The 25,664-nt window shown below is 43.3% G+C and overlaps 1 protein-coding gene across 2 annotated transcripts in view; it reads left to right on the top strand.

Annotated features, from left to right (window-relative positions):
• CUX1 (cut like homeobox 1) overlaps window positions 1-25,664 on the top strand; it is a 3,879,009-nt gene that overhangs the window by 3,189,999 nt on the left and 663,346 nt on the right. The gene's annotated exons all lie outside the window — the stretch shown is intronic.

Here is a 25,664-nt window from a genome sequence, read left to right as displayed (position 1 = left end):
TCTGGTGTAATGGGGGGTTAAAAGTACTAGCAATTATAATTTCATTTACAATAGAAGACTTATTATCAAACATGACATGCAGATTTAATTTCCTTGTGAACAATTTTAAATCAACTAAGGTCCTGGCTACATTTCCTCTAACAGAGGGAACAAAGGTACAACCCTTAGCCAGAACATCAATTTGCATGCAAGTAGGCATGAAGTTAGAATAGTTGTAAATTCTAAAGTCATTAGTGTTATTAGTGAGAATAATAGGTAGGTCAATGTCTGAGACAGGTACATTAGAAATTAAATCTGTCCCTATCTCTTCCGTTTGTTCGGCGGGTTCTTCTTCCACCGTCGTCGTTGTGGTTTGGTGTTGTTTTGACCACCCTTTGTGCCATACTTGCCCTTCGGAAAAACCTGACGCCCACCATTGTTCATACCACTAGTGTTAGTATTTGTGGTATTAGATCAACTGTTAATTCTTTCACTTCTTCTAACGCCAGAATTTTGTGGCGGGGAATCATCATTACTACTAACATCATCCCCATCCACAATTTCACTATAATCTGGTAAATTATTCACCAAATTATTCTCAGTTTCATTAATTATATGATTTGTCCCACCTGTACGTGGTGCAGGATAAGCAGTTCCAGTATTATAGGCAATGGTGTCCCGATCTAATTTCCTAAGGTTTTTCCGAAGGGCAAGTATGGCACAAAGGGTGGTCAAAACAACACCAAACCACAACGACGACGGTGGAAGAAGAACCCGCCGAACAAACGGAAGAGATAGGGACAGATTTAATTTCTAATGTACTGTCTCAGACATTGACCTACCTATTATTCTCACTAATAATACTAATGACTTTAGAATTTACAACTATTCTAACTTCATGCCTACTTGCATGCAAATTGATGTTCTGGCTAAGGGTTGTACCTTTGTTCCCTCTGTTAGAGGAAATGTAGCCAGGACCTTAGTTGATTTAAAATTGTTCACGAGGAAATTAAATCTGCATGTCATGTTTGGTAATAAGTCTTCTATTGTGAATGAAATTAGAATTGCTAGTACTTTTAACCCCCCATTACACCCGACTATTTCTCTATTTGAGAAAGTATGCTCTAATGACATTAGAACTTCTTTTGTTAATAGAAATACATTCAATACACAACGGTTTAATTTAACAAAAGATGAAAATGAGGCATTAAGATGTCTCAGATTTGCTAATATTCGAATTATTAAACCAGATAAAGGTGGGGGACTAGTATTCTTTGATAATGAACAATATATAGACAAAATGAAAAAACTTTTGATGAATGGTGCATATATGAAGGTATCAAAAAATGAATTGAATGGAGCATATCAACGATTTAAGGGGCTATATTATTGATTTGTTTATTGATGGCAGCATAGATATGGATACATTTAAATATCTTTGCATTAATCAACCACTTATTCCTGTAATTTTTGGATTACCAAAAATTCATAAGGATATAAAAGAACCGCCCTTTCGGCCTATAGTGGATGGTAGACAGTCTATTACTTATAGCTGTGCTAAATTTGTTGACAATAAATTAAAAATTGCCATCTGTGATGAACTTCAAATATGTAAAGACTCTTGGGCCTTTCTGGAGGGTTTGAATAATATCAAATTCTCCGAGGATCTAAATTTTCTCACTGTTGATGTACGTGATTTGTACACTATTATACCCCACGATATCGGATGTAATTGGGTGAGAGAATTTCTATTGGAGAAACATGTGGAAGGTACTATTATTGATTTGGTTTTACACCTATTAGAATTAGTTTTGAAGAACAACTATTTTATGTTTGAACAGGAATATTATCTCCAAAATACCGGTGTTGCCATGGGTTCCCCATGTGGGGTACTTTTTAATGTAGTAATGGCTTTTTGGGAGAAGCATTTTCTTTTTAAAAATTCTGTATTTAAACAAAAAGTTGTTTGGTATACCCGGTTTTTGGATGATATATTCATCCTACGGAGAGGGGATGAACAATCTGTTAAATTTTTCATGGAAGAAATAATGAATTATACTGAATTCCTGAAGTTTACATGGGACTTCCACACTGAAAGAATTTCTTATTTAGATGTGGATATAATAAAAGATCGTTCTAACTGTAGATTCCAATCAAAAATATATAGGAAACCCACTTATTCTAACACCTTTTTACATTTTACTAGCTGCTACCCAGAATTTCAGAAAAAAGCTGTAGTTAAAGGGCAATTAGTAAGGGCGGCTAGAATGGTTTCATTGGAATCAGATTTTGTTGATGAATGCAACAACTTGAAAATGATGTTTTTGAAACGTGGGTATCCTGAATATTGGTTGAATGAACTTGTTGATGAAGTTTATCAGAAAAGGGTAAGAGGTTGGTTTAAGCCACTATTGAATGAAACATGTGGAAACCAATTGCTGAATTCAGATCTTACAATTTTAGAATATCATTCTAACCTCAGTGTACATGATGTTCTAGATCAAACATCAATTGATGTATCTATTAATTCTATTAATAATAATAGTGTAGAACCTAATAATGATAGATTGAGTAATAATGATAGATTGAGTTTTATTACCACATATACTCTAGATTCCCATATTATTAGGTTTATTCTATACAAAAATTGGGGCTTCCTAATAGAGGATGAGACCATTCAGAAAATTGTTGGTGAACGCCCCAGATTTACCTTTAGGAGAGGTATGAACATCAAATGTCTTTTAAAGAACCAAACATTACATGAATTTTCACCTTATAGTGGCATGTACAAATGTGAATGCTGTAAATGGTGTAAATATATTAAAATAGGTAAGTCTATACATATCCTAGATAATAAATATGACATGCTGGGTAAATTTAATTGTAATTCTAAAGGGGTCGTATATATTGGTGTTTGTAAATTTTGCAACGCTTTTTATGTTGGAAAAACAGATCGACCGCTGAAAAACCGAATTTATGAACATCTTTATGCAGTTGGGAAGGCTAATTTGAATAACGCCTTAGCAAAACACATATATTACAATCCAAGCCATAAATTCGAGTTCATGATTATTGATAGTGTATGTGAAAATAAGAGGGGTGGACCTACTTCACTTAAATTAGAAGAAAAAGAACTTTTATGGCAGTTAAAATTGAATGCCATGGTCCATCCGGGTTTAAATGATTCTATTTCTATAGGCAGTATTCTAAAAATGAAAGCACTTATGAGATAATGGGCTTACATTTGCCCATTTTGAAATAAATAGATATTACACAGGTTTTGTATTTGCATGTGAGATTTATATATATATGCATATTTTACCTTATAGTTTAAATTTTATATATACACACATATATATATTTTTTTTATGTTTAGGGTTATTATGAAATTATATCCATCAATAGAACATTCCTGTTGAGTGAATATTTATGTATCAGTACCTTTAAATGTATTGTGTCTTTAAAACTTTCAAGTGATTTGGTGATGTCATTGTTTAAAATTGTATATAAGTGAAGTATTTTAAATTGAATTTGTCTGATGAAGTTTACCTATGAGAAGTAAACGAAAGCGCTAACAAAATATTGTGATTGGGTGTTCATTTTTTTCATTTTTTGTGTTTATTTTAAATCAAAACATTGCCGTCTACCATTCATAAAGAAGAATGAGTAAGGCAGTATTGTTGTAGATTGCAAAATATATAGCATTTTCAGCAAATTCTTTAGACTGCCAAACCCTTGAAATAACCTTGTTCAGCAGAGTAATGTAATTGATCTTTGAGAACTTGATGAGACCTGTGATATTCTGACCACCTCTTTGGAACTGTTTGCCCTGAATCATAGGTCTAACTCACTTTGCAACAGGAGCTCCATGGAATGACTTTGAGCTCCATGAACTTAAGAGGGCTTATTGAAGGCTTGAGTTCTGCCGGCCACACACCCATCTGTTGAAGGTCAGGCTTTTCTTGAGTGAGCAGTGTTTATTTAACTTTAACCATTAAAGAGCGCTGAAACATGTGGACCATTTTCAGGATCAGCACATACAGAAAACAAAGATTGTAACACAGATTAAATGCATTCAGTTGAATACACACCTCTGTTTTATATGGAAAGCAAAGATCTTATGGAAGAAGTTTCTGTATTTGTCTTGGGCAACATCTGCAGTGGCAAGGTATACAGAGCAGCTGTTCTTTTCCAGGTGGTGCAGAGGCTTTGAAGCTTGGCCTGCCTTGCCAGCCTGAAGGTCCTTATTTTTGATGAATGTGAAGTGTTTTTTTTTTTTGTTTGTTTTTTTTTTATCGTGATCAGATGTTCCTGATATTGGGCACATAAGAGGCATGTAGTGGTCTGGAAGAACTGTTACCTTCTTGGACTTGGTGTGAGTTTTCTATTGCTAATGAGAGTGGTTCTGTTTCTTTCATTTCCAATTAACCCCTACCCCCAGCACCCTGGTGTTTCCTCACTGGAGCTGCTAGATCCTGCTTTTCACCATATTGTGTCTTCTTGTCTGTGTTTTTACCTGACTCTTCTTAGTGAAGCTTTAGGGTTGCCACCTTTTAAGCGGGCCACAGTGGGACATGGGGGTGTGGCCATTATGACACTGGCCACACCCTCTACGTGACATCACCACAGGAGTGGTGAAGGAGATGCTGTTATGGGTATGACGGATGGCTGGTGGAGTGGCCAGCTAGCTGGCTGCTAGAGTGGCTGGTTGGCTGGTTGCTGGAGTGGCTAGCTGTAGCTGACTGGCTGGCTAGCTGGTTGGTAGGAGTAGCAGCTGGATGGATGAATGGCTGGATGGCTGGCTTAATGGTTGGATGGATGGCTGAATGAATGGATGCCTGGCTGGCTGGCTGCATGAATGGGTGGATGGCTGGCTGGTTGGATGAATGGCTGGCTGGATGAATGGATGCCTGGCTGGCTGGTTGGATGAATGGATAGCTGGCTGGCTGGCTGGCTGGCTGGTTGGATGCACGGATAGCTGACTGGTTAGATGAATTGATGGCTAGCTGGCTCGTTAGAAAAAAAAACAAAGCAATCTCGGTCATTTTTTTAGCGGCTGTAGATGCGCGTGTAAAACAAAGCACTCCTACAACTGCAATCTTTGCAGGGCTCTTCCTGCCCCAATCCCTACCCCTTTCATGAATTGCAGCCAATTGCTGCACGAATTAAAGCTCCCGGACCTAACAGGCAGCAGCTTTGCCTGCAAGTCCGGGTTGGTGACGTAACTGAATTGCCGTGGAAAAGCCGGAAGTGATTACAGCTTTTCCACGGCAATTGTGCGATTGAAAAGCGAGACTTTTCAAGTCCCGCTACTTTGCACAGCGGGCAACGGGATGAGGTAGCTCAACCCGTGAGGGTCATGCTGACAGCGGGATGGGTGGCAACCTTATGAAGCTTTGATTACCCTGTTTTGTAAGAAGCTGGGGATAGTTTCTGTTGATCTGGAAACCTGCCTCCTGCAGCTGTGTTACTGTATAGCGTTCCTTCAAGGCTGAGCAGATAAGTACCCCATTGGGAACTACCTTTCACAGCTGTATTTCTGAGAAGAAATTGGTTAATTTTATTCAAAGGTGTTATGTGAGGCAGATGCTGTCTATTGTAGTGGATGTCACTTAACATTTCAGTGAGAAACTTTGTGTTTTCGCTGTGGTTCCCTGGAGGAGGGGGAATCCTGTGAAAATATGCACATTTTGTGAGAAAAGAAAATTACTTCAGATTTTTTCATAGGAGCATAAACATTTGATTTTGAGGGTTGTCTTTACAAGATTTACCTCAAAACCAAATATCCTTGAAGTTAATTTAGAGAATTGCCCAGATTTTTCAACCCTCATTTGTAAAATATAGATTTCCACCTCCCTACCCTGGAAATCATGTGAAGCTATCCCCAGAGTCTAGGCCTTCTCTTTCTTCCTTGGCAACACACAACCTCAGAGTCTTGTGTCCTGAGAATTATTCAAAGAGGTTAAAACTGGCAGTGGAAGTCCCTTTCAGGGTATCCTTCCACCTCCACCCAGTCGGACTTCCCTTTTATCTCCAATACTAGAACAGGTGCAGGGGGGGCACATTATAGAGCCTGTTCCGACAACTCTAAGAGGAAAAGGATTGCACTCAAGAACTTTTGTGTGCCAGAGAAAGACGGAACCTGGAGACCCTGACCCATGCCTTTCTTATCTAAACCTTGTCACCAAGATCTGAAAATTAAAAATGCCCTGTATTCGGTCCTAAAAAATGCAGATATTGTCTGTGTTTTTCTCTATCTTGTTTATATTTTCAATTGTCTGTTTTGCGATTTAGTTTATGTACATCTCCAAGAGTTTTACAAAGTGCCTGTCTATGGTAGTAGCCCATTTCAGATTGCAGGGCATTCTTTTTTTCCCATACATAGATTATTGCCTGATTTTTGTAGATTCCTTCTCAGGCTGTCAAAAATCCCTGGCTTGAGTAATAAAACTTTTCCTCAACCTGGAATTTCAGGTGAACAAAGAGAACTCGTTCATTCCTCTCCACAGTATAGTATTTCTGAGATGTCCTCTGGATACATATGTCATAATGGCCTTTTTTTTTCCTCAACACAAAGTGAAATGCTAAAAGGAGCAATTTCTGGCTTCAGCATCTGATAAGGGAGTATTTTGGATTTCTGCACTTCATGGCCTGCATTATTCTTGTTATTCTTTTGGTCAGACTTTATGTAAGGAAGATTCATTGGTTTCACATATCAGTTTGTACACATCATCAGCACCCCCTTTCATCTCAAATACCAGATGTGGGATTTGTAAAGAGGGATTTAACTTTGCTGAGTGAATCAGCTGATCTGACGTTGTCAATCTTCATTCTGTCCTCAACAAATGGGTTTGGATCCAATCCGATTTGGCCGATGCTGAAGCTCGCAGCCACTGGAACTCTCGAGCTTCTTTCTTACCCACAATGCACCCTGCCAATTACCTCAGATCTTGTTTGCCTCTTCTAGCTAATGGACGTGGTCTACCAGTTTCTCTTGAACTGTATTGGAAGAGTAAAGATCTGATATTGTCAGTTTTTCATCCTCTCCTCACATGTGGGTACAGATCCGAAGCCTTTGATCCATCTCCGCTATTAGCAAGCTCGTGGCAGCCAAAAAGCTTTTGGGTACCTCCCCCTTACCCACAGTGCATATGTCCCAATTACCTCAGATCTCATTTGCCGCTTTGCAAAGACATGGTTGTTCCAGTAGCTCTTGGGTCAGGTTCTAACTTTTTTCTATAAATTCTTTCAATCTCTTCATACCTTGCTAATTTTTTGATAAGGTAGTCTTTTTCTACACATTTTGTATCTGTTGCTCTGTTCTGCTATTTTTTTTTTATTATTTTTTGTCTTGCTGTACCTTTCTCCTGTTTTTCCCACCAGTAACCATTTTTTCCGATGTTACTTTCTCCCTATTACCTTAGGGTTTTCCCTTCCCTACTTCTATTTTCAAACAAAACAAAAAACACTTTCTCTATCCCTTTCTCTGCATGACAATGTGATATGTGTGTGTGTGTGTGTGTATATGCTTGTGTTGTTCATCTTCTCCTGTATTACGGAGGAGAAACAGGATAAACAAGAGAAACCAGTGGGCTTCAAGAAGTACACCAAATGCAGGCATAAGATTCCATTCAGCAACTCGCATTCTTTATGCATGTACTATCTTGGGCCTTCGCATTTACAGGAGGACTGTGCCATATGTCTCTCCTTTAATAACCAAGCTTTAATTGACAGACGGAATAAGCTCATTTTAAGAGGGATGTTGCCTTCAGCCTTTGATGAAACCATTTCTGGAGCAACCCCCCCCCCCACCCACCCAAAACTAAATTGTCTCTTTCAAGTCCTGCTTCATCCTTGTCCTCCAAATCTTCAGACAAGGCCAAGAAAAGTCCGTCATCGGTGCGACTCATATTTCAGAGCCGAAGTCCAAGAAACCTAAACCTTCCTCCTCGCTGTTTCATCGGATCCAGATTCTTCGGCTCCAATCTCATCTGACAAGGATGAGTCAGATCCATTGGGGTTGGATCCAACATTTAGCCCTTTCAAACTGATATTGAATTTGCCAAGAACTCAATATTGTCCTTCATATGATCCAGTACCTTTCGTAGGTACTGTCACCCTTTCTGTTGAGGCCAAGATCCCCTTCTGCTCTGTCCTCCCATTCGATCAGGAGTATTACGGAAGAAGAAATGGAGTGGATGGTACAGAAGTTCTTATGGGTGCAGGGTATCTCTAGGTCCCCTTCAACCTGAGCACTTTCGGCTCCAAGTCTACTCAAACTGTCCACTCTCCCACTCCTTTCTCCTCCAACTTCAGGGCAAGTTTCGGAGCCCATGGATCTGATATGCCTGGTGACTTTGAGTCCGGATCCTAGGATCCTATCTTCCTCGGATCAGACTTCAGCTCGGAGCTTATTTACCTTTTTGGAGCTGGAGCGCTCCCAAACCCAAAGTGAGCTTTGCTGACCTGGAGTCCAGTCTGCTCCCAGATTGTTGGAGAGGTCAATAGGCCTCTGGGATTCTGCGAAAGTGAGCTCAGCTCTGGCTTCTGCCCTGGGTGAGCTGTGTTTTGGACTGTGGGAGTCTCAGCCCTAAAAGCATGGCTTCCCGGTTCCGGAGTCCTCATCCTTCCAGGGGTGGTCAGCCTTTGGAGCTTTGGAGAGGCCTATGGCTGCCTCTTCACCAGCAAAGTCACCCTTCCGCCCCTTTGGATCCGTTATCCCAGGCATACACTCGGCACTCTTCTTCCTCCCATCTCATTTCACAGGGACAGTAGAAACCTGGGTGCCACGATACCCATCAGGGTACCCCCAACTCTTCCAGTACCTCCTCAGACTATTCCACTGAGGAGGTTCCTCGGAAGCAGTTATACAAGAGGAAGCACCTAGACTCCACGGAGGAGTCAGCCACTGAAGACAGCAACCTGATGAAGGTGGGGGTTCCACACGGTAACCTCCCTAGGATTCTAAAAATGCTCAAGCAGACGGGTGACTTGAAGTCCAGCAACCCCTTGCCCGAGGAGTTGGTGTACCTGGCCACCTTTGGCTCCTGTCCTTCTACCTCATGGGTGACTCCACCCACTGATGAGCTTATAGACCTGATCTCACTGAGGGCATAGGAGACCCCAGATCCCATTGAGCTTATTCTCCAGAGACCTAATAGTATCATAACTGCTCCTCCAAGTAAGGGTTTGTGGACTAAGGGTGTTGCAGTAGATGCCCATGGTCTGGGTGGCAGAAACCAAGAAAGAACTTTCCGACAAAGTTCTGCTATCCATTCTTCTAATAAAGATTCTAGGATGATGGATAGATATGGGAAGGACGTATTTTCCTCAGCGTTTTTTGCCCTGCATTTGCTGAATTACTTATGTCATTTCACCAGGTTATAAAGGGATCTGACCAAGGAGCTCTCTGATACCCGTCAAGGAGCAGTAGCTGAGGGAGCTAAAGAAAAGGTAGCTTCCTGGTTAGGCATCCTTTATTCCATTGCCATCTCTTCCATGAGGCTTATTGCACATGCTGCCAAAGGAATGAGTAGAGCAGTGCGTTCTGGCATTTCCATGAGGAGACATGCATGGATGCGCCTTTGTGATTTTGCGGAGCCTCTTAAGTCTTTGTTCGTCAATTTTCTTTTTGATGGCACATCTCTTTTTGGGCCCAAAGTCAAGAAGGATGCACTGTCTAGGTGTGAGAAGGAAGGAAAAACCCTTTCTGCCATTGGCATACGTTTTTCAGCTCCTCAGACTTTATCCAAAAGGTAAGAGAGATGGCAGAAAAATGTAGTTCAAAAAGATTCAAGGGTCTTACCAGGACACACGTGAAGAGTTTTCTCCCAGAGGCAGAGGAGAAAACATTAATGGAAGACATCGCCCTCAGGGCAGAGGAGGTCCGGAGAACCAGGGTTCCTGGGAACCATTCTTCAGGAAATCTTTTCAGCGCTCCTAAAAGGAGGCCTGATTGTCCACCTCTGGTGGCAATCAGGGGTTACCTATCCCTGCACTGGAGAGCCTGACAGAACATAATTTCTGATGTATGGGTGCAGAGGATGCTATCCAGGGGTTTCCAAATTCCCTTCTTACAACAACCTCTTCCAAATAAGGAAGTCCAGGACATTCCACCCAGTCAAAGGGATCAAGCGGTTTAGCAAATTCTGAATCTGCTAGAAAAAAAGTCATCCAAGAGGTTCTCCCAGACCAGAGAGGATTCCAGACTTACTCAAGGTTCTTTTTGATGCCAAAGAAAACAGGGGACTGGAGACCAATTCTGGATCTCAGCAAATTGAACAAATCAGTCCATTGTAGCCAGTTCTGAATGGTCACGGTACAGTCCATACTTCCCTTCCTGGAAAAAGACGATTGGATATGCTGTGTAAATTCCTCAGGATGTGTATTACCATATAAAAATAGACAGACGCTCCAGAAGATACCTGTGCTTCCGGCTCGGAGCCAGTCATTAGCAGTTCAAAGCGTTGATATTTGGTCTCACTACCGACCCCAGAGTGTTCACCAAATGTATGGCAGTGGTTGTGGCTCACCTGAGACGACAAGGATTCTGAGTGTTTTCATACTTAGACTACTGGCTCATTTCCGCCCCGACCAGGCATCTACTCATACATGTAAGAGACTCTGTTCTTCAACTTTGCTCAGAACTAGGTATAACAGTAAATCACCAAAAATCTCATCTGGAACCCACTCTAATAGAGTTTGTAGGAGCCCTGTTAGACACAAACCTGATGATTGCCAAACTTCCCCCTTCCAGAGTACTGACAGTCAAGAGACAGACTGCAAAGCTGATCAGAAGAAAAGAGTACCTACCCATTATGTTCTTCAAGCCTTAGGTTCAGTGGCTGCAGCAGTTGTGTTAGTCCCATTGGCCAGGTTTCACATGCAAAGTTTGCAATGGGTTCTAGCGTTGCAGTGGTCAGCAATGCATCAACCAATGTTGAATTAGATTCTCATGACAGAAACATGCAAAAAAGATCTGTCATGGTGGATTCATTGCAAATAATTGATAAGAAGTTACTGCTGCGATTATTGGAACACAATCAGACAAAATTCCACTCCAAAAAATAGATTTCCAACGTCATGTCACACTTTATTATCAAGCAGAGCTTTTGGGTAAATACCCTTTCTCAATGCTAATACATTATGGTTGATTCATTCTCAGCAGGTGACACAAGGCTGATCCTTTGTTCCCCTTCTACCACATGCTACATTGACCACGGGATGCTTCACAGATAGGGTGGGTGGGGCATTATCTGGGGAAGACAGTTCAAGGCACCTGGGCTGCAGATGAGGCCAAGCACCACGTAAATGTCTTAGAGATGAGGGCGGTGCTCTTAATGCTGCAAGCATTTCAGTCTGTCCTTCCTTGACGCATGGTAACAATTCAGTCTGACAGTATGTCAGTGGTATGGTACATAAACAAGCAAGGAGGAACCAGATTATAACTTCTCTGTCAGGAAGTGCTCAGAATGTGGCAGTGGGTGACCTGATCCAACCGCTTTCTAATCGCAATGCATATTCTGATGAGATCAGTGTCATAGCGGACAAACTGAGCAGAGCCATTCTCATGCCACATGAGTGGTCCCTCAATCAGAATGTGGTAGACCACATTTTCTGCGCATGGGGCCAGCCTTGCTGCGATCTCTTCACCTCTCCCCTCAACAACAAATGCAGCAACTACTTCACCCTGATTCCCCCATCCGAGAGTCGCTCTAATACATGATTGGCCTCCTGGACTTCTGTATGCCTTTCCCCCAGTTTCATTGATCCAAAAGTTCCTTCAGAAAGCCAGAAAGTTTGAAGAGGACAGTTATCCTCATTGCCCCATGTTGGCCTTGACAGATCTGCTCTCCCTCCCTGTGGCCTCATCCACAGAAAGAACCCTGGATTCTGGACCCTTCTCCAAACCTGTTGTCACATCTGACAGAAACGACTCATCCCAACCTTTACAGTCTCAAGCTGACAGCTTGCTTCCTCCAGTTACATTAATCGACAACCTATGCTTTCCTCCCTGGATCTTAATATTTTAATGTCATCCCATAAGCCATCAACTCAGAAACTATGTAGAAGTAAATGGAAGAGATTCATCTGTTGGGCACAGCAACAAACATGGATCCCATCACAGCCCTTATTCACTTGCAGAAGAGATCTCTGTTGGTGGATCCAGTTAGATCAACTTCCCCATGGCCGTCGCATTTATTCCCCAAGAGTCCAAGGGCCATAGTGACCATGGATAGTTCCCAGATAGGGTGGGGGGCATTATCTGGGGAAGACAGTCCCAGGTACTTGGTCCCCCGAAGAGGCCAATTTGCATATAAATGTCTTAGAGATGAGAGCAATGTTGCTGACATTATGAGCATTTCAAGATGTTCTTCCCTTTGGGATGACTGTTATTCAAACAGACATGTCAGTCATCTGGTACGTCAACAAACGGGGGAAACAAATCTTACCCATTGTGTCAAGAAATGTTCAGGGACTGGCAGTGAGCAATCTCTTTCAGCTGCTTTGTTTTAGCAATGCACATTCTGTGGAGATCCAAAGTGTTTGTGGACAAACTGAGCAGGTGAATACTTCTCCACACAAGTGGTCTCTCAACCAGAATGTGGTGGCCAAGATTTTCCATCAGTGGGGCCAGCCATGCTGCAATCTTTTTGCCTGTCCCCTAAATAACAAGTGCAGCAACTACCTTGCCTTCATTCCCCCATGGGGGAGGCACCAAGGGATACTCTACTTCATGATCCCCCCCCCCTGGTCTTCTTTATGCCTTCCCACCAACGCCTTTGATTCCAAAATTATTGCAAAAAGCTGCCAGGTTGAAGAGCACAGTGATCCTCATTGCCCTTGACAAATTTGGTTTCCCTTCCTGTGGCCTCACCTGGTTCAACCACCATGGAACCTAGATCCGACTCTGGACCTCCTGTCTCACCCAACAGGCCTGTCACACCTGGATATACCAAACCTCAGGCTGACTCCTTGGCTTCTCCAGTTCTCTTAGTAGCTAGACATTCTCTCCTGTAATCACCTGTCCGACATTAAATTCTGTCTTCCCATAAACCCTTGACAAGGAAAAACGTATTCTAGTAAATGCAGAATTTTGCCATTTGGGCTCAGCAGTATGAACCTGACCTCTTTTCAGCCTCTATTAACCACATCTTAGATTTCCTTGCTCACCTTTCAAAATGGTGCTAGTTCCTCAACCATTAGGGTTCAGCTAGCAGCAATTTCAAATTACCATACAGGATTAAGTGGCACTCCCATCACTTCTCACAAAGTGAGCAACGCCTTCTTAAAAGGGACTGTCCCTTCTGTAGCCTCCCTTTAAAGATGCCACACCTCCATGGGACCTAAATTTGATGCTTCAGTGTCTCACTCAACCTTCCTTTGAACCAGCAGCTACATATAACCTTAAATATATTTCATGGAAGACTATTTTCTTGGTTTCCATCTCTTCCGCAAGAAGAATTTCTGAGATCCAAGCACCATCTTCTAAACCTCCTTACTTGTTTTTTTCTCAAAGATAGAGTGACCTTACGTACCAACCTGTCTTTTCTTCCAAGGGTGGTGTCAGAATCCAGCATAGATAGTACTATCAATTTGCCAGTGTTTTTTCCTGAATTTTCCAAGAAAGGAGAATGTGTCTTACATTTACTGGATCTTCACAGACAATTGTGATTCTGTCTGCATAGAACAGAAAAAAATCAGAAAAGTGGAGCAACTATTTGATGTTCATCGTGTTACACTGCTGCAGTCATCACACTTGGGTTATCCTGCTGTCAGGCGGTCCCGCAGTCGGCCAGAGTTCCAAAGTCTTGGTCCAGCGTCGGTTGCTGTCGCTTCTTCCCTGACGTCAGTGCGCCAGGGGTATATAAGATGCATCCGACACCATTTTCTTCCGTCTTTCTTGCCGCGCGGTGCCCAAAGCAGAAGCAGTTTGCAACTGCCGGTCGGCCGACTCCTGAGATTTTCAAATCGAATTTCAGACCGAAGTCTTCAATAAAGCTAAGTACCCCGTTGGGGAACCTTTTCTTGCCTCAGTCCGATGTCAGAAAAAGTTAGCAATTGCATTTCTTGTGGGAAGCAAATATCTCATAAGGACTTTCATTCTTATTGTATTCCTTGCCTAGGCCCAGACCACGACGTCACAGGTTGTCGGTTTTGTGCTAGGTTTAATAAATGAACTATTAAACGTCGGTTTGATTTCGCCCAACATTACTTTGGTAGGAAATTTAATTATACCATGCCGTCGGAGCAACCGACGACCGGAATGCATAAAAACTGCAAAGATAAGGACAGGCAGCTGAGACCCAAACCAGACTCTGAGGCCTCTGCTAGGCCAGTCGCTGGTTCTCCGGTTTTCAGTGAGGTGCCTACGCAGCCCCTGATGACCGCTGATTTAGAACCCCAGGCGACATCCGATTCACAAGCAGAGATTGGCCCTTTCGACTCCATGACTGAAGGAGATTCCGGTGCAGTTAAAACGCCTTCAGTTGCAGAAGGTGTCTTCAGACTAACTACACTCACTATTAAATCCTATGCAAAGCTGAAAACTCCTTTAAAAACAAAGAAGACTGTACAGCAGTCTCCAGTACAAAGGCCCATGCCTAAGAAACAGATGCTTAAGATGGCTGAAGACTTAATTACCCTAATCAGGGGTTCCCATCCCCCTCCTGATAAAAGGCCAAGACAGGAGGAGGACTACGCTTCCTCTGACCAGGTTTCAATTTCCTCAGACTCTTCTGAGGAACAGGAATATTCCTTTCCCCCTTATGAAGACTCTGATGCTGAAGAGTCTATCCCTTCTGCGTCTCCCCCAGAAGACTACTCTTTTGGGGAAACCTTATATACCATGAGGGAACATTTCCACTGGGAAGGCCAGGATTACTCTGATTCTAAGAAAAGGCTCCGAGAGTTCCTTTTACTGCCCCAGCACAGACCACTTGGTATTCCACCTGTGTTAGACATTGTGGATGATGTTTATTCAGAATCTAGTCTTAACCCAGATTCACTACCTCCTGCACCAGCCAAACCAGACAGATACTATAGAGTCCTTGAGTCACACAAATTCCTGTATAAAAGCCGTGTTGCTGACCCAGAAACCATTTCCCAGGGTCCCAAAGGGGTTAACGCCTCTATTTCTAAAAATCCTGTGCCCTCTGAAAGGGATTCTAGAGCACTAGGCAGATGGGGAAAGAAAGTATATACCTCAGCTACTCTAGCTATGAGGGCCTTAAATTGTCAGTTTCACATGCTGAAATATCAACAATATTTGATGTCTCAATTAAAACAAAAAATGCTCACACATACAGAACAGCCTGATTACAAGGAAATGCAAGATTTGTTGCATGCAGCTGAACAACTGGGAAAACATACTTTGCAGTGTGGATTTGATTCATTGGAAGCTTCTTGTAGAGGAGCAGTGACAGGGTCTGTCATACGTAGGCATGCTTGGTTAAAAGAACAAACTTTACCTGGTCATGTTAAAGCAAAGTTATTGGATGCACCTTTATAGCAGGATGTTTTGTTTGGTGTAAAAGCAGAAGAAGTTTTAAAGAAAATGGAGGATAAGGCAAAATCTATGCAGACGGTCAAGGATTTTTTTACAGGTTCAACCCCCTCGTTTCAGCAGAAATTGGCCAACCAAAAACTGGTCCTTTCCAGCTTCTGCCAGACAACAGAGGGGCAGATACAGACGCCCAAGGGGCAGAGGCCAGTCACAAGGCTCTTACCAGCCTCGACAATGGGGTGTCACAACCCAAAAAGGAGGAGAAGACAGGTCTCAGACTACCAGAAGACAAACACAATGACTTTCCCCTCAGACTTCCAAGCAAAACCCTCTTGGCAGCTCCCTTGGGGGGAAAACTAGCACTTTTTGCAGACAGTTGGCACATCATTACAAAAGACAAATGGGTCCTAAATGTTGTATCTCAAGGATACAGATTCCACTTTCACATTTTGCCAAGGATAAAAGGAATGCCAAACCTGCCACCATATCAATGGGCAGAGGCTCAAAAGCAAATTTCAGCTCTCATGGACATGAGAGCCATTCAACAGGTTCCTACACAGGAGCAAGGACAAGGATTTTACTCAAGACTGTTTCTAGTTCCTCGAAAGGACAAAGCCTGGAGACCCATTCTGGACCTCTCAATTCTAAACACATACCTGGATGTACCCAAATTCAAGATGCTAACACTACAGCAACTTCTTCTCATGCTGGGCAAGAAGGCTTGGCTAGTAACATTGGACCTCAAGGAGGCATACCTGCATGTCCCTATCAGACAAAATTGCAGAAGATACCTCTGATTTATAGCAGATTCAACCCATTACCAATTCTCTGTACTGCCCTTTGGCTTATCTACTGCGCCCAGGGTCTTCACAAAATGCCAGGCACCAGTAATTGCATACTGCAGACAAAGAGGGATTCAAATATATCCATACCTGGATGACTGCCTTATTCAAGCAGAAAGCAAGGACATTCTATTAAAGCATCTGGCGTTTGTCAAAAATCTACTAAGTTGCCTAGGGTACACAGTAAATGAAAAAAAGTCAAAACTAGTGCCCTCACAAGACATAATATTCCTGGGTGCCAGCTTAAATACAACGGCCCATATGGCTTATTTCACGCCAGACAAGCAAAGACAACTGACTCAATACTTCAAAATGATGGCAACAAAGACCCAACTCCCTGCAAGAAAAATTCTGCAGGCCTTGGGATTCATGGCATCTTGCATACTACTAATACCATTTGCAAAACTGCATATGAGGAAATTACAATGGTATCTGAAAAGCGTATGGACTCAACACAGCCACAGCTTGGAAACACTAATTCCACTCATACCCTGCCTTCAACAGGAGTTTCTATGGTGGGCTCAGGCATGTCACCTCAACAAGGGTCAGCCTTTTACCTTACCCACAGCCAGGCAAACTATAACAACAGATGCATCGGATTATGCCTGGGGAGCGCACATGGCAGGACAGTGTATTCAGGGCAAATGGTCTGCAGACCAAAGGCATCTACATATCAATCAAAAAGAGATGCTAGCTGTACAAAATGCCCTAACAGCTTTCAAGGACCTCCTACATCCAGGACAACTCCTAATAAAGACGGACAATACCACAGTGATGTGGTACATAAACAAGCAAGGGGGCACACACTCCTACCCCCTATGCCGACAAGCAATGACCTTGTGGAACACAGCACTGACCTACCAAGTTCAACTACAAGCACAATTCCTGCCAGGAAAGAAAAACACATTGGCAGACAATCTAAGCAGAAACATCATAGATCCTCACGAGTGGAAACTGGATCCACAAGTATTCGCAATGATAACTCAAAAATGGGGGAGCCCAGACATAGATCTGTTTGCTTCCCCCCAAAACTACCAACTACGGAAATTCTGCACAAGGACATACCACACACTAGCTTGGAAAGTGGACGCCCTCTCATTCAGTTGGAAAACATTGGCAGTGTATGCCTTTCCTCCACTGCCTCTTCTGGCAAAGGTGCTGCTGAAAGCCAGATTAGAGAGGCCACAAATGATACTCATTGCTCCAGACTGGCCATGCCAACACTGGTATCCAATACTAAGGAACATGGCTCAAGGCCCACCATGGATTTTACCTACAACTCCTCACCTGCTCACTCAGCAAAACAATCAGATTCTACACAGCCAGCTCAAGACTTTAAATCTGGCTGCATGGAAAATTGCCTAAACAACCAGTCAACACTTCTCTCTACAGATGTGATGGATGTCATTCAGGAGGCCAGGAGGCCCAGCACCAGGAAAGTCTATTCAGACAAATGGAAAAGATTCTGCGCCTGGAAGCAGACTAAAGGCCAAAATCCCCTTGTATCAAATATTCCTCAGATTCTTCAATATTTAACTGAGATGTTGCACAAAGGACTTTCCTTCTCATCTATTAAGATCCACGCCTCAGCTATTTCAGCTCAATACAATACGGATCCTCCTATATTTTCACATCCATTACTAAGACAGTTCCTCAGAGGGGCTAAGAATATAAGACCACCCCGGAGAGCACCAACACCAACTTGGGATCTCAACTTTGTTTTGGAAAAACTTACACTACCGCCCTTTGAACCAGCTTTCACAGCTGATCTACAGTTCCTAGCATGGAAAACTGCCCTGCTGCTAGCAATAACTTCAGCATGAAGAGTCTCAGAACTACAGGCCCTAATGGCAGTGGAGCCTTTCATAATTTTTCATCAAGACAGAGTCTCTTTACGAACTAACCCTTCCTTTATGCCAAAGGTGGTATCCAGTGTGGCCCTAAACCGAACCATTCATTTACTCACCTTCTATCCAAACCCCCAGAACAAAGGGGAAAGGCTCCTACACTCTTTGGACATTCACAGGCAATTACGTTACTACTTAGATAAAACTATGGCTTTCAGAAAATCTGACCAGCTCTTTGTATCCTATGCTGTAGGATCACAAGGAAAAGCTATCTCAAAACAGACCATTTCAAAATGGATAGGACATTGCACCCGTTTCTGCTACACACACCATGGAAAATCTGTGCCTGGTACCATCAGGCCCCATTCCACCAGGGCTACAGCAACATCAACAGCCTTCCTTAGAGGGGTACCAACCAAGGATATTTTGGAGGTTGCAACTTGGAGTTCAATGCACACCTTCACCAAGCACCATCACTTACCTCTATACTCTAAAACCAGAGCTGGCTTTGCCACTGCAGTTCTGCAGGGCCTACTAGCCTCACCAAACCCTGTTTAGTTCCACCACCTATCCTTAGCTTTGGGATTCAACCCAAGTGTGATGACTGCAGCAGTGTAACATGATGAACATAGTACAGTTTTGTACCTACCATAAATGTAGATGTTCGAGTGTTCACACTGCTGCAGTCCAGGTTACCCTCCCTCCATCCCCTCTGAACTAGCTGGAGATATCTATACCTTTCTGTCCTATACAACCTTTGTGGTGTATTTGCTTGTAACTGAAGGTATTGTTTTATTTTTATTTATATATATATATTTTTTTTTTATTAGCAATATGTATTGCCTACCTATTGGGGGCACCTGACATCTGGGGCAAGAAAAACTGAAGAAAATGGCGTCGGATGCATCTTATGTACCCCTGGCGCACTGACGTCAGGGAAGAAGCGACAGCAACCAACGCCGGTCCAAGACTTTGGAACTCTGGCCGACTGCGGGACCGCCTGACGGCAGGATAACCCAAGTGTGATGACTGCAGCAGTGTGAACACTCGAACATCTACATTTACGGTAGGTACAAAACTGTACTTTTCCTTCTCTAGACCAAAATTGGGAAAATCGATTTCTAGTGGTACTCTAAAGTGGTTGACAAATTGCATCTCCTTTGTCTATGCTAAATTGGGCATTTCTGTTAACACACCCATTGAAGGTACACTCCACTAGATCTGTGACTACTTCCATGGTTTTTAAATCTAGGATGTCTATGCATGACATTTGTGCAGCAGCAGCTTGGGCCGTTCATCATACCTTTAGCACTCATTACAAATTGGATCTGGTCTCCAGAGGTAGAGCTTCATTTGGTTCTATGTTTCTCAAGAATATCTTTCATTGAGTCCACCCTGGATACAAGTAGCTAAGGATGCTGTCCCATTTGTTGAGGATAGTTGAAGACTGACAACATCAAATATGTTTTCACCATAATGTTCCATCCGTGTTGTCAATCTTCATTCTTCCTCATCTTGCCTCCCACCTACCCCCGTCCATGACTGCTGGAGGAATGAGTTTTAATTGGTCTCTGAATAGGCATGTTTATATACATATATATATATATATATATATATATATATATATATATATATAAAAAATGTATATATGTGTGTGTGTGTGTGTGTGTGTGTGTAGTGTGCATATATATATATATATATATATATATATGTGTGTGTGTATATATATGTATATATATATATATATATATATATATATATATATATATATATATGACTCTGGATATGGCTTTCCGTAATTCTCTTCATTCTTCTGTGCTAATATAGCAGCAAACAAGATCTGAGGTAATTGGTAGGGTGCATGGTGGATAAAGGAAAAGCTCGAGAGATCTGGTGGCTTTGAGCTTTAGCACTGGCCAAGTCAGATCCAACAGATTGGATCCAAACCCATCCGTTGAGGAAGAATGAAAATCGACGACACAGATGGAACTTTATGGTGAGTGCATAACTTTTTTTTCATAATCTAGGCCTTCCTTTTTTCACTTCCAGACTCCACTCAGTCTGTAACAACAGGTCCATTAGATTTTGCTTGGGGATTTATATCACATTATGTCAAAGTGAGTGGAAGGTACAGGGCCACTGGGACAAGCAAAACAAGTTAAAACAAGTAAATGTAAAGAGATGGTAGCTCTTATAAATGCTTGCAAATGTTTGAACCAGCTTGAAAATCACAGACAGTAGAAGAAGCTAAGACCTATCCAATCTCCAGACTTTGCTGTAGTAGCCTGGGATCTAGCAACTCATTTCATTCTCTGTCTCCCTCCAGGCAGTCTATATTCTTCAGGGCAAAACTTTGTTGCAGACAAGCTGAGCAGGATCAGAACATCCCTCACATAGGGAAGTTTAACCCAGGGGTCTTCCAGGAATTAATCCGTCAATGTTGGGTGTTCCTCGAGTAGATCTGTTTTGCCTCCAGACACAGCAGACAGTTACATATGATCTGCTCCAGGATTCATTTCAGTGAGGCCAGGAAGACTGATGCCTGTTCATTCCCATTGACAGGAATATCCTTCTTTGCTTAACCACTCCTTCCTTTGTGTAACTAGGGTTCTTCTAAAGATCCAGAAGTACTCCCCAAGTAACTGTGGTGACTCTCTTTTGGCTCCAGCAGCAGTGGATGTTCTTCGTGTTTCACTGTTGCAGTCATCACACTTGGGTTATCTGCCTGCAGGTAGCCCTTAGTCGGCCTGAATACCAGAGACTTAGTATTTCTGCATCGGATGCTGTCACTCCAGGACTGATGTCAGGTCATAAGGGGTATAAAAACAGGCAGCCAACACCATTATATCATTCTTTCTTGCGGAGGAGCCCAAAGCAGGAGCAGTTCACATGTGCTGGTCGGCCGCTACCTGAATTTTTTTTTATGAATTTAATAATCCTGAAGTCTTCTAAAGCTAAGTACCCCATTGGGGATCCGTTTTTCTTGCTCTAACCGATGTCAGAAAACATTAACAATTGTCTTGCCTGTGGAAAGCAAATACCTCACAGAGATTTTCATTCTTGCTGTGTCACCTGTTTAGGCCCAGACCACGACATCCCTCGCTGTCGGTTTTGTGCCTTATTTAACGGCCGAACCATTCGTAGTTGGGCTCTCTCTGTCACTAAATTATTTCACTCTTGATCTCTGTATTCTGAAATGGCTTTGGTAAGCCATCCGACTACCGATATTCTGAAAAAACATAAAGATAAAGACAGAGACAAAACTGCCAACGACTCTTCTTTTAAGCTAGTCGCCAGTCCGCCGGTACTCAGTGAGGCGCTTTTGCAGCCCCTGATGCCCACTTCACTGGATTCACAGGCCTCTACTGAGACCCATTCAGAGTCCGGTATGCCGCAAGACTCGTCGATTATGGAACCTACGGATGTCTCTACCTTGGATGGGTCCGGAGCCACTGCGCAGGCACCGGCTTCTTAGGCACTTATTCTCTCAACTGATGTTCGACTCAAACCGATGACTTCTTTTTTAACCAAAACTACCGGGTTTCTTATGCCCAGAGTACGCACTATGCCTAGAAAACCGAAGACCAAAGTGCATGTGCCTGCTCCCATGCCACAAAAACAAATGCTTAGAATGGCTGAAGACCTTATTACGCTGATTAGGGGAAGTCAGCCTTCCTCTGCTAAGAGACAAAGTCCAGTCTCCTTCAGCTTCTACACACCAGGAGTCCGATGACTCTGAAATTTCTGATTATGAAGACATGCTCTTATCTGCTTATGAGGATTCAGATGAACAGGAATCCATTCCCTCTACCTCCCCTCCAGAGGCATTTTCTTTTGGTGAAACCTTGCATATTTTACAAGAGCATTTCCACTGGGAATGCCAAGACTATCCTCAGTCCAAAAAGAGACTCAGAGAATTTCTAGAGCTGCCTCAACACAGGCCCTTAACAATACCCCCCTGTCCTGGATGTTGTGGATGATGTTTTTATGGAATCCAGTCTTACTCCTGACACTTTACCTCCTGCCCCTAGGAAACCAGACAGGTACTACAGAGTAGCAACCAACACAGCAAACCAAAGTTCAAATAAAAAATGACAACAGGAACCAGATCCAAAATATTTATTGCACTTAGCGCTTCGGCCACTACAGCCTTCAAAGAGTACATTTTTTACTACAGAGTATCTGCCACTCACAAATTTCTTTTCAAGAATCCTACTGCTGACCCAGAGATAATTTCCCAGGGACCTAAAGGTATCAAGGCTACTACAGCCAAGAATCCCACCCCTTCAGACAGGCATTCCAGAGCGTTGGACAGATGGGGTAAGAAGGTATATACCTCTGCAACTCTTGCTATTCGGGCATTGAATTGTCAGTTTCACATGCTGAAGTACCAGCAACATATTATGGAACTTATTAAACAGAAAGTGGCAACCTTTTCAGACTGTGCAGAAAATAAAGAATTGCAGGAGCTTATGGACTCTGCAAGCCAAGTCAGTAAGCATACTTTGCAGTGTGGCTTTGAAGCCCTAGAAGCATCTTGCTGGGCAGCTGTCACTGTCTCTGTACCAAGAACACATGCTTGGCTGAAGGAGCAGACCTTGCCAGACGATGTCAAATCATAGTTGCTAGACACTCCTTTGAATAAGGACTGTTTGTTTGGTACCAAAGCAGAAGAGGTTCTTAAAAAGATGGAAGAAAAAGCTAAGTCTGTGCAGACTGTTAAAAGAATTCTTGCAAGTGCAACCCCCTAGATTCAGTAGACATTGCTCTTCTAAACAATGGTCCTTTCCAGCCCCCTCCAGGCCGCCTCAAACCAGACCCAGGGGAAACAGACCACCCAGACTTCAGTCTCAGGGTATACAGAGATCTAAGCAGTGGAGTGCCCCCCACTCCTAAAGCAGGGAGTGGTAAGCCACCTCCTTATGGAAAAAGCTCACAATGACTTCTTTACTCCACTCCCCACCCCTGCCCAATTGCTTGTGCCCTTAGGAGGAAAACTTGCCCTTCATGCAAAAAACTGGATGTCCATCACTCAGGACCGGTGGTTCCTCAACATTGTATCCCAGGGGTACAAATTTTATTTCCATTCACTGCCAACCCCAAGCGGATTTCCAAACCTTCCTCCAAACCAGTGGGCAGAGGCTCAAAACCAAGTACTTTCCCTGCTCAATATCAGAGCTATTGAGCCGGTTCCAGTAGAACAGAGAGGGGTCAAGGATTCTACTCCAGACTCTTCCTGATACCCAGGAAAGAGGGCTCTTGGTGCCCAATCCTGGATCTTTCCATTCTCAACACCTTCCTGGTGGTACCAAAATTCAAAATGCTTACCCTGCAACAGCTTCTTCCTATGCTAGCCAAGGATGCCTGGTTAGTCACCCTAGACTTAAAAGAAGCCTATCTGCATATCCCCATAAGGGAATCATGCAGGAAGTATCTACATTTCAGGGCAGAGTCTATGCGTGATCAATTCTCTGCTCTTCCCTTTGGCTTATCTACTACGCCCAGAGTATTCACAAAACGCCTGTCTCCAGCCATTGCATACTGCAGGCAGAGAAATATCCAAATGTACCCGTACTTGAACGACTGCCTGATTCAGGCGGATGGTCAGGAACTGTTGCTGCAGCACCTGACATTTGTGAAAAACCTTCTCACTTCCTTGGGGTACACCATCAACGAAAAGAAATCAAAACTGGTACCCAGTCAAAAGATTGTATTCCTGGGAGCAAGCTTGGACACATCTTCCCAGATGGCATTCCTCACCTCAGAAAAACGAGTCTATCTGACAGACTACTTCAAACAAATGGCCATCAGAACCCAGCTATCTGCAAGAAAAATACTGCAAGCCCTAGGTTTCATGTCCTCATGTATACTGCTGATTCCATATGCAAGACTACATATGAGGAAACTCCAATGGTACTTAAAAAGTCTTTGGTGCCAACATTCTCAGGACCGGGAAACAGTCATTCCTATCATACCCTTTCTAAGGACAGAGTTCCTCTGGTGGGCAGAAGCATGCAACCACAACAAGGGACTGCCATTTACTCAACCCCAAGCTGCCCAGACCCTAACCACAGACTCATCAGACTATGCCTGGGGGGCACACATGGACAGACTATGTATTCAGGGTCACTAGAGCCCAAGTCAAATTCATCTGCACATCAACCAAAAAGAGATGCTAGCTGTACAGAATGCCCTGACAGCTTTCAGATCCCTAATCTTTTCAGGACAACTGCTAATAAAAACAAACAACACCACAGTTGTGTGATACATCAACAAGCAGGGGGGAACCGATTCCTACCCACTCTGCAGGCTAGCCATGGCCCTGTGGAACATGGCCTTGGACATGCAGGTCCATCTGCAAGCTCAATTCCTGCCAGGCAAACAAAACTTACTCACAGATGACTTGAGCAGAAATCTCGTAGACCCACATGAGTGGCAATTGGAGCACAGCACCTTCAACCATCTGATCCAGAAATAGGGGACCCCAGAGGTGGATCTCTTTGCCTCCCCCTACAACCACCAGCTCAGCAAATTCTGCATCAGGAATCCTCACAGCAGGGCCTGGAAAGTGGATGCTCTATCTTTTCAGTGGGTAAATCTCTCAATCTATGCCTTCCCCCTCTGCCCCTCCTTTCAAGAGTATTACTCAATATAAAACAGGACAGACCAAGACAATTCTTATTGCCCCAGGCTGGCCACGCCAGCACTGGTACCCACTCCTGCGCAGCCTGACGTCGGTGCCACCCTGGCACCTGCACCAGAATCCAACCCTCCTCTCTCAGCAGGAGGGACAGATTCTGCATACACAACTGCAAACCCTAAATCTTGCAGCCTGGCTTATTCCTTGAGTTCTCCCCCAGTGACCTTAAGCAAACAGGTGCTGGACATCATTCTTGAAGCCAGAAGACCCAGTACAAGAAAATCCTATGCTGATAAGTGGAAATGTTTCTGCTCATGGATTCAATCTAAAGGAGAGGACACAACACTGCCATCTCTGCCTCTTATCCTGGATTACTTAGCAGATCTACTCCACAAAGGCCTGTCCTTCTCCTCCATTAAGATACATGCCTCAGCCATTTCTCCTCATTACAACACTGAGCCACCTCTCTTCTCGCACCCTCTTATCAAGCAGTTCCTGAGAGGGGCAAACAACTTAAGGCCACCAAGGAAAGCACCCACCCCTACTTGGGACCTTAACTTTGTACTGGAAAAGCTCACACTTCCCCCCTTTAAACCTGCTGCATCAGCAGAGTTAAAATTCCTCTCTTGGAAAACAGCCTTGCTTCTAGCCATCACTTCAGCTAGAAGAGTGTCTGAGCTACAAGCACTGATGGCTGTGGAACCCTTCATTATTTTCCATGCTGACAGGGTTTTCCTCAGGACTAACCCTTCCTTTATGCCTAAAGTGGCGTCCAGTATGGCTCTCAATCAATCCATCCATTTGCCAACCCTCTTCCCTAATCCTCAAAATAAAGGGGAAAGGATCCTGCA

This window comes from Protopterus annectens, chromosome 13.part0 (assembly GCF_019279795.1).
Source record: "Protopterus annectens isolate FY-2018-M chromosome 13.part0, PAN1.0, whole genome shotgun sequence".
NCBI classification, from domain to species: domain Eukaryota; kingdom Metazoa; phylum Chordata; order Ceratodontiformes; family Protopteridae; genus Protopterus; species Protopterus annectens.
The sequence above is the reverse complement of the archived record's forward strand: the minus strand, read 5'-3'. Positions and strand labels throughout refer to the sequence as shown.